At 43.3% G+C, this 10,195-nt stretch overlaps 1 protein-coding gene across 1 annotated transcript in view; it reads right to left on the bottom strand.

Annotated features, from left to right (window-relative positions):
- Window positions 1-10,195, bottom strand: part of LOC129051817 (zinc finger protein 729-like) — a 54,291-nt gene that overhangs the window by 30,667 nt on the left and 13,429 nt on the right.

Raw genomic sequence — 10,195 nt, 5'->3', positions numbered from 1 at the left:
AGGCAAACTTATTTTGCTATTTGACCTTGACCCTAATGGTCAGGCTGTGGTTATCCGTTTTTCTCCTGTGGTGTGGGAAACTGAGTGAATATAAGCACCAATCACATGCATACATGTCCACATGTATTTTGGCATTTCTTTTTTTTTGAGATGGAGTTTCACTCTTGTTGCCCAGGCTTTAAAGCACAATGGTGTGGTCTTGGCTCACTGCAACCCCTGCCTCCTGGGTTCAAGCAATTCTCCTACCTCAGCCTCCCGAGTAGCTGGGATTACAGGCATGCACCACCACGCCTGGCTAATTTTTTGTATTTTTAGTAGAGATGGGATTTCTCCATGTTGGTCAGGCTGGTCTTGAACTCCCGACCTCAGGTGATCCACCGCCTTGGCCTCCTAAAGTGCTGGGATTATAGGCGTGAGCCACCACCCCCGGCCAAATTTCTGCATTTCTCAACATTATCTTACAAGACATCTAACTTTGAATCGGGAAAAATATCAGTACTTTTATGGTGCCCGATGTTAGAAGGTAACTAGTAATCAACCTGTCATTAAATCTTGGAATTCTATCTGCACTGGGTGCATGTATTAGTTAGCTATGGCAGCATAAAAAACCATCCAAAACTGATCTGCTCATAATTGAAATGCTCAACCATTTAGGCTGGGCTCAGTGGGGCCATTCTTCTCTTCTCAGCTGAGCTCCTTTAGACATGTATCATGAGCTGCTCATTGACTAGGAAAGCAGCTGTGCTTGTAGAGGTGAGCTTCTGCTTCTGGGACTGTCAATAGGGGTACCTTACTTCTCCTCTTCATAGTATCTTATACTCCAGTTGGCTAATATGGGCTTTTTTCTTTTCTTTTTTTGAGATGGAGTCTCATTCTGTCACCCAGGCTGGAGTGCAGTGGTGCGATCTCTGCTCACTGCAAGCTCCACCTCCTGGGTTCAAGTGATTCTCATGCCTCACCCTCCTGAGTAGCTGGGACTACAGATGCCCACCACCACGCCCGGTTAATTTTTTTGTATTTTGAGCAGAGACAGGGTTTCACCATGTTAGCCAGGATGTTCTCCATCTCCTGACCTCTTGATCCGTCCATCTTGGCCTCCCAAAGTGCTGGGATTACAGGCGTCAGCCACCGTGCCTGGCCTAATATGGGCTTTTTTTCATGAATATGGCAGCATTCTGAAAGAAAAACAGAAACAGGCCAGGCATGCTGGCTCATGCCTGTAATTCCAGAACTTTAGTAGGCCAAAGCAGGCAGATCATATTAGGTCAGAAGTTTGAAACGAGTCTGGTCAACATGGCCAAACCTCGCCTCTGCTAAAAATACAAAAACTAGCTGGGTGTGGTAGCACATACCTGTAGTCGCAGCTACTCAGAAGGCTGAGTCAGGAAAATTGCCTGAATCTGGGAGGTGGAGGTTGCAGTGAGCCAAGATCATGCCACTACACTCCAGCCTGGATGACAGAGAAAGACTTCTTCTCAAAAAAAGAAAAAAACAGAGAAAAGAAAAGAAAAGCAGAAGCAGTCAAAACTGTTTGAGTCTAGGCTCCAAACCAACACATTGTCATGTTCTCAGGTTTCTACTGCCATGAGCAAATAAGGCCAGCCAGATCAAGTGTTTGGAAAATAGATTCTGAATCTTCATGGGAATGGTTGTAAAAGCACCTGTCAATGTACATGGATACAGGAGGGATGAAAAATTGCTACCATATTTGAAATCAGTATCCTTTTGCCTTTTTTTTTTTTTGAGATGGAGTCTCATTCTGTCACCAGGCTGGAGTGCAATGGTGTGATCTTGGCTCACTGCAACATCCGCCTCCTGCATTCAAGTGATTCTCATGCCTCAGCCTCCCAAGTAGCTGGTGTTACAGGCCCACACCACCACACCCAGCTAATTTTTGTATTTTTAGTAGAGATGGGGTTTCTTCATGTTGGCCAGGATGGTCTCGATCTCCTAACGTGATTCACCCAATTCAGCTTCCCAAAGTGCTGGGGTTACAGGCGTAAGCCACCGTGCCCAGTCCATTCTGCTTTTTCTGCATATGTAGTCTACAGAACTCTTCCACATCAAGAAATTGTCCAAACACTCACAGCTTCTAAGTGGCTGGGCCAGGACTCAGTATCAACTCTGTCTGACTTCAAAGCCTATGTACCTCCATGGATCACACTACTCAAGCTGCCCTAGACTCTTAAAACCCTGGAGAGTGACACTTCTAAAATAAAAGCCAGATTGCTTATAGATTTGTGTCCATAAAATACTGTTTATTATTGGGAATAATCTCAAGAAATTACTGAAGCACATGGTGGCCTAAATCTGTAATTCCAATACTTTGGGAGGTTGAGATGGGAGAATCATAAGCTCAGGAGTTCAAGTGCAGCCTGGGCAACATAATAAGATCCTGGCTCAATAAAAGAAATTTAAAAAATTAACCAGGCATGATGATACTCAAGTGTCTAGGGCAGGAGGATTGTTTAAGACTAGAAGGTGGAAGCTGGATTAAGCCATGATTGATTACACCACTGCACTCCAGCCTGGTTGACAGAGTAAGACTCTATCTCAAACAAAATGAAAAAACAAAAAAGAAATTGCAAAAGCATTTTGAAAGAACATAGAATAATTTGGAAAAAATAGCTGACATAGCTGATATAGAGTAATTTGGAAAACATAACTTATTTTAGATAATCAAAGCCCAACAACACATCACTTATTTTTTATCATAGAACAAATTTGAGGCCAGGTGTAGTGGCTCACATCTGTAATTCCAGCACTTTGGGAGGCTGAGGCGGGCAGATCACCTGATGTTGGGAGTTTGAGACCAGCCTGACCAACATGGTGAAACCCCATCTCTACTCAAAACACAAAATTAGCCAAGCGTGGTGGCTCGCTCCTGTAATCCCAGCTACTCAGGAGGCTGAGGCATGAGAATCACTTGAGCCCAGGAGGCGAATGTTGCAGTGAGCCAAGATCATGCCACTACACTCCAGTCTGGGCAACAGAGCGAGACACTGTCTCAAAAAAAAAAAAAAAAAAAAAAAAAAAAAATATATATATATATATATATATATATCTATATACATGAAAGAAAACATTTGAAAACCTTTAAAAGAAAAATAACTTCAGAGAAATTAAATTTAACATAGTTTAACTGAGCAAATAATAATTTGCAAATTAAGTAGTCTGTGGGTCCTGAGTAGCCTTAGAGAGAATCCAGCACAGCCACATGGTAAAAAAGATTTATGCACAGGAAAAGCAAAGTGACATACAGAAAACAGAAGTGGCACAGAAATAGCCAGATAATTACAGTTTGGGATTTGCCTTATCTGAATATGGTTTGAACAGTTGATGTTCTTTTATTGCCACATACATAGTGGTTGGTACATGAATAGGTAACAATCTATTTAGATATCCAGTTAGGTTTTAGTTGACTATGTACAGAAAAACCTATTGACCAAAATTAAACATAGAAGGGGTTAGCTTTAGGCTGTAATTAATTTAACAATATCTCCCATTTGGTTAGCTTCTCAATTTTGAGAAATAACCCAAAACTTTAGACATTGATATTACTTTGTCACCATCAAAAATTTACTTATAGACGGGCATGATGGCTCACGCCTGTAATCCCAGCACTTTGGGAGGCCAAGGCAGGCGGATCACAAGGTCAGGAGTTCAAGACCAGCCTGGCCAATATGGTGAAACCCCATCTCTACTAAAAATACAAAAATTAGCCCATCGTAGTGGCGGGCACCCATAGTCCCAGCCACTCGGGAGGCTGAGGCAGGAGAATCGCTTGAACCTGAGAGGCAGAGGTTGCAGTGAGCCGAGATCATGCCACTGCACTCCAGCCTGGGTGACAGAGTGAGACTCCATCTCAAAAAAGAAAAGAAAAGAAAAAAGACATATTTAGTCTCAATTTCCACTGTAAAATAGTAGAACTGTGGGTTTTGTAAAGTGAAAAAAGGGACTTCAGGTTATTATTGTTTAAAGGGATTACAGTGGATGGGACCTCCTTGTATTGAAATCTGCTGTTTACAAAAGAAAAACAAGACCTGGTCAGTTTAAAATCTATCTATTTCTTTAAATTTTCAGTTTTACTATGTCACATTTAGCATGAATGACTCCATTTTGGTTCATTTTGGTCTGTTTGGGCCTAGTGAACAAGCTCAGTCCAGGATGACGGCCTCCAATAATTTTGTTTAAAAAGATTCCCCCCTTTTGATGAAGTTTTCACATAGATCAGAGTGTAACCAAACCTCAGAGTTTTAATGTCACTCTCAGTTTCCATTATTTTAGGTTTCCGTTCCTATCAGATCATTCATAGGTTATGGTGTTCTCATGGTCAAATACATCTTCAATTTTCATCATTCCAGTTAAAGAGAGATCACTTGACATTCTAGAGATGACTGCATGCAAAGATTTATAATTTTTGAGAGAATAGAGTGCAGTAGGGAGACTATTATTTTGACTATCAGGAAAATAATATCAAGAGTTTGAAGTATGGATTTATTTATTTATTTATTTATTTATTTATTTATTTTGAAACAAAGTCTTGCTCTTGTCACCCAGGCTGGAGTGCAATGATATGATCTTGGCTCACTGCAACCTCTGCCTCCGGGATTCAAGGGATTCTCCTGCCTCAGCCTCCCAAGTAGCTGGGATTACAGGCGTGTGTCACCACAGCTGGCTAATTTTTGTATTTTTAGTATGGACAGGGTTTCAACATGTTGGCCAGTTTGGTTTCAAACTTCTGACCTCAAGTGATCCACCCGCCTTGGCCTCCCAAAGTGCTAGGATTACAGGCATGAGCCACCGTGCCCAGCCTGAAGTATGCTTTTTAACCAAGGTCCCCATTGAACCAACCAACTATGATTAAATAGATCAAATGATTAGCTAGATAAGTGGTCTCCTCATTTCAACCAAGCAGTGTGTTTGTTAATCCCCTACAACTGAATCTCTGTAATACTCGATGTATTTCTCCATGTGCAAGTACAAATACTAGCAACTGCACAGATACTTCTGTGTTTATCCAGTAAGTAAACCAGATAAATTCTTTTATTTAGCACAACTTTGGTAAAAAATTTTAAAGTCTATTGGGTAACCATAGCCTTTACAGTGGAATCTGCTATAGAGCCTATTATGGAAGATAAATTTCCAACCATAGCCTCATTTACTCTAAGCCTTTGAAAGAAAGACCTAATGAATAATGACCACTCTGAAGAGTAATGGCCTCCTGGCAATGTGCTCTAACTTATTCTGCATAAGTTTCTCTTTAAGTTAATATTGCTCCAAGAGCAGTGGATCAATATTCTATTTCTTATATTATGAGACAACAAATTTCCCATGTCACATTTAGCAAGAATGTGAGACATTTCTTATTTCTCACCGACAGTGGCCCTTCATCTTTTACCTATCCAGACATAAGTTTGTTGATATATAAGGTTGGTTGCAAAATTATTTACATATATAAGTGTACCCCATAAGTGCACACAAGAGATCCCTTTTTCATTTCTGTTGTTTGTAGAGCCATAAAAAAGGTGAACTAGGAGTGTCATGATAGAAGAGATGTCTTCATTTTTGATCTTCCGGAAAAAGCTATCTATGTCAAGGTTGTTATCTGCTTTTGAGGAGAAACTTCTCTGCTTAGCTTTACATAAAAATCTCCAATTAAGATCTCCAGTATGATTGCAAGAGTTTAGAGGGTCCTTTGTGAGTTTAAAGATTATGAACCCAAGGTTTGAGGTCCCAAAATCTTGATGCAGTGTAAGTGGCAAGCAGACTCAATCTCTTTGTTCTAGATTATAAAAGGTTTTCCTGTTCCCAGTCAGTAGAAGATTAAAAGCTTTTCTGGCCAGGCGCAATGGTTGAACAGGTTCACACTGTGATGAATGAGTGGGTTACAGTGAATAGGTTCCTTCTGTAATGAATGAGTGGGTGACAGTGAACAGGTTCCCACTGTGATGACTGTGTGAGTGACAGTGAAGAGATTCCTAATGTGGTGAATGAGTGCGTGAGAGTGAACAGGTTCCCACTTTGTTGAGTAAGTGGGTGACAGTGAACAGGTTCCCACTGTGATGAGTGAGTGACTGACAGTGAACAGGCTCCCACTGTGGTGAATGAGTGGCTGACAGAAAACAGGTTCTCACTATGGTGAATGAGTGGGTGAGAATGAACAGGTTCCCAATGTGGTGAATGAGTGAGTGAGAGTGAACAGGTTCCACTGAGGTGAGTGAGTGGCTGATAGTAAACAGGTTCCCGCTGTAGTGAATGGGTGTCAGACAGTGAACACGTTCCCCCTGTGATTAATGAGTGGGAGACAGTGAACAGATTCCACTGTGATGAATGAGTGTGTGACAGTGAACGGGTTAATCCTGTAATAAATGAGTGGGAGGCAATGAACAGTTTCCCAGTATGATGACTGTGTGGGTGACAGTGAGCAAGTTCCCACTGTGATGAATGAGTGGCTAAAATTGAACAGGTTCCTACTGTAGTGAATGAATGCCTGACAGTGAATAGGTTCCCACTGTGATGAATGACTGGCTGATTGTGAAAAGGTTCCCACTGTGATGAGTGAATGGGTGCAAGTGAACAGGTTCCGACTGTGGTGTATGAGTGGGTGAAAATAAACAGTTTCCCACTGTGATGAGTGAACGGCTGACGGTAAACAGGTTCCCACTGTGGTGACAGAGTTGCTGACAGTGAACAGGTTTCTATAGCGGTGAACGAGTGGGTGACGGTGAACTGGTTCCCACTGTGATGAATGAGCGGCCAAAGTGAAAAAGTTCCCACTGTGATGAACGAGTGGGTGACAGTGAAAAAAATTCTAAGATGGTGAACCTGTGGATGGCAGTCATCAGGTTTCTCCTGTAATGAATGAGTGGCTGACAGTAAACAGGTTTGCACTGGGATGAGTGAGTGGGTGACACTGAACAGGGTTCTATTTTAATGAATGAGTGGGTGATAGTGAACACATTCTCACAGTGATGAATGTGTTGGTGACAGTGAACAGGTTCCCACTGTGATAAATTAGTGGCTGACAGGGAACAGGTTCCCACTGTGGTGAATGAGTAAGCGACAGTGAACAAATTCCCACTCTGGTGACTGAGTGACTGACAGTGCACAGGTTTCTACTGTGGTGATTGAGTGGGTGACAGTGAACTGGTTACCACTGTGGTGAATGAGTGGCTGACAGGAAACAGGTTTCCATTGTGATGATTGAGTGGCTGACAGGAAAAAGGTTTCCATTGTGATGATTGAGTGGCTGACAGTGAACACGTTCTTACTGTGGTGAATGAGTGTGTGACTGTCAATGGGACTCTACTGTTTTGTACGAGGGGGTGACAGTGATCATGTTCTTCTGGTAATGAATGAGTAGGTAACAGTGAAGAGGTTGCCACTGTGATTAGTGATTGGGTGAAAGGGAAAATGTTTCTACTGCGGTGAACGAGTGGGTGACAGTGAACACGTTCCTACTGTGGTGAATAAGTGGCTGAGAGTAAACAGGTTCCCACTATGATGAATGAGTGGGTGACAGTGAACAGGGTCCCACTGTGATGAATGAGGGGGCATCAGTGAACAGGTTTCCAGTGGGTAAATGAGCGGGTGAGAGTCAAAAGTTTAGCACTGTGATGAGTGAGTGGGTGACAGTGAACAGGTTCCTGCTGTGATAAATGAGTGGGTGACAGTGAACAGGTTTCCAAAGTGGTGTATGAGTGGCCGAGAGTGAACAGGTTCCCACTGTGATAAATGAGTGGGTGACAGTGAACAGGTTCCCATTGTGGAGAGTAAGTGGGTGACAGTCAACAGGTTCCCACTGTGGTGAATGAGTGGCTGACTGTGATCAGTTTCTCACTGAGATAAATGAGAGGATGACAGTGAAGAGGTTCCCACTGAGATGAGGGAGTGGGTGAGAGTGAACAAGTTCCCACTGTGGTGAGTGAGTGGGTGACAGTGAACAGGTTCCCACTGTGATGAGTGAATGACTGACAGTGAACAGGTTTTCAGTGTGGTGAATGAGTGTCTGACAGTGAACAAGTTCCCACTGTGATGAAAGAGTGGGAGACAGTGAACAGTTTCACACTGTGATGAATGAGTGGGTGACAGTGAACAGATTCCTCCTGTAATAAATGAGTGGGAGCCAATGAACAGGTTCCCACTGTGATGAATAAGTGGGTGACAGTGAACAGGTTACCACTGTGATGAATGAGTGGCTGACAGTGGACAGGTTACTAATGTGATGAATGAGGGGCTGACAATGAAAAGGTTGCGACTGTGGTGAATGAGTGGGTGACAGTGAACAGGTTCCCACTGTGATGATTGAGTGGGTGACAGTGGACAGGTTCCCACTGTGATGACTGAGTGGGTGACAGTGAATAGGTTTCCAGTGTGATGAATGAGTGAGTGACAGTTAACAGGTTCCCATTCTGGTGACTGAGTGGCTGACAATGAACAATTTTATGCTGCAGTGAACAAGTGGGTGACAGTGAATTGGTTTCCACTGTGGTGAATGAGTGGCTGAGAGGAACAAGTTCCCACTGTGATGAATGTGTGGCTGACAGTGAACATTTTCCTATGGTGTTGAAGGAGTGGGTGACTGTGAATAGGTTTCTGCTGTTTTGAATGAGTGGTTGACGGTGATCAGGTTGCTCCTGTAATGAATGAGTGGGTGACAGTGAACAGGTTCCCACTTTGATTAGAGACTGAGTGACAGTAAACAGGTTTCTAATGCTGTGAAAGTGTAGGTGATAGTGAACACGTTTCCACTGTGGTGAATGAGTGGCTGACAGTGAACACGTTTCCACTGTGGTGAATGAGTGGCTGACAGTGAACAGGTTCCCATTGTGATGAATGAGTGGGTGACAGTGAACAGGATTCTCCTATAATGAATGAGTGGGGTGACAGTGAACAGGATTCTCCTATAATGAATGAGTGGGTGACAATGAACAGGTTTCCACTGTGATGAATAAGTGGCTGACAGTAAACAGGGTCTCATTGTGGTAAATATGTGGGTGAGAGTGAACAGGCTCCAACTGTGGTGAATGAGTGGTTGACGGTGAACAGGTTCGCACTGTGATGACTGAGTGTGTGACAGGGAACAGGTTCCCACTGTGGTGAATGAGTGACTGACAGAGAAAAAGTTCTCACTGTGGTGAATGAGTGGGTGAGAGTGAACAGGTTTCCACAGTGCTGAATGAGTGTCTGACAGTGAACAGGTTCCTGCTGCAATGAATGAGAGGGTGACAGTGAACAGGTTTCTCCTGTGATGAATGAGTGGGTGACAGTAAACAGGGTTCCACTGTGATGAATGAGTGGGTTACAGTGAACAGGTTCCCACTGTGATGAGTGAGTGGGTGACAGTGAACAGGTTCCCATTGTGATGAGTGAGTGGGGGAAAGTGAAAAGTTTCCCACTGTGGTGAGCGAAGGGCTGAGAGTCAACAATATCCCACTGTGGTGAATATGTGGCTGACAGTGATAAGTTTCCCACTGTGATAAATAAGTGGGTGACAGTGAATAGGTTCTATTTTTGTGAGTGAGTGTCTGACAGTGAACAGGTTTCCAGTGCGATGAATGAGTGTCTGACAGTGAACAGATTCCCACCGTGATGAATGAGTGGGAGATAGTCAACAGTTTCCCACTGTGATGAATAAGTGGGTGACAGTGAACAGGTTCCTCCTGTGATAAATGAGTGGGAGGCAATGAACAGGTTCCCACTGTGATGAATGGATGGATGACAGTGAAGAGGTTCCCACTGTGATGAGTGAGTGGCTGACAGTAAATAGGTTCCTACTGTGGTAACAGAGTGGCTGACAGTGAACAGGTTTCTACTGCGGCGAACGAGTCAGAGACAATGAAATATTTCCCTCTGTGGTGAATGACTGGCTGACAGGGAGCAGGTTCCCACTGTGGTGAATAAGTGGGTGACAGTGAACAGGAATCTACTGTGGTGAACGAGTGGGTGACAGTGATCAGGTTCCTCCTGTAATGAATGAATTGGGGACAGTGAATAAGTACCCACTGTGATAAATGAGTAACTGACAGTAAACAGAATCCCACTGTGATAAGTGAGTAGGTGATTATGAACTGGTTTCTACTACTGTGAATGAGTGGGTGAAAGTGAAGAGCATCCCACTGTGGTAAATGAGTGGCTGACAGTGAAGAGGTTCCCACTGTGATGAATGAGTCAGTGACACTGAAAAGGTTAG

Source organism: Pongo abelii, chromosome 20 (assembly GCF_028885655.2).
Source record: "Pongo abelii isolate AG06213 chromosome 20, NHGRI_mPonAbe1-v2.0_pri, whole genome shotgun sequence".
NCBI lineage: Eukaryota > Metazoa > Chordata > Mammalia > Primates > Hominidae > Pongo > Pongo abelii.
This window is presented reverse-complemented; position numbering and strand designations above follow the sequence as displayed.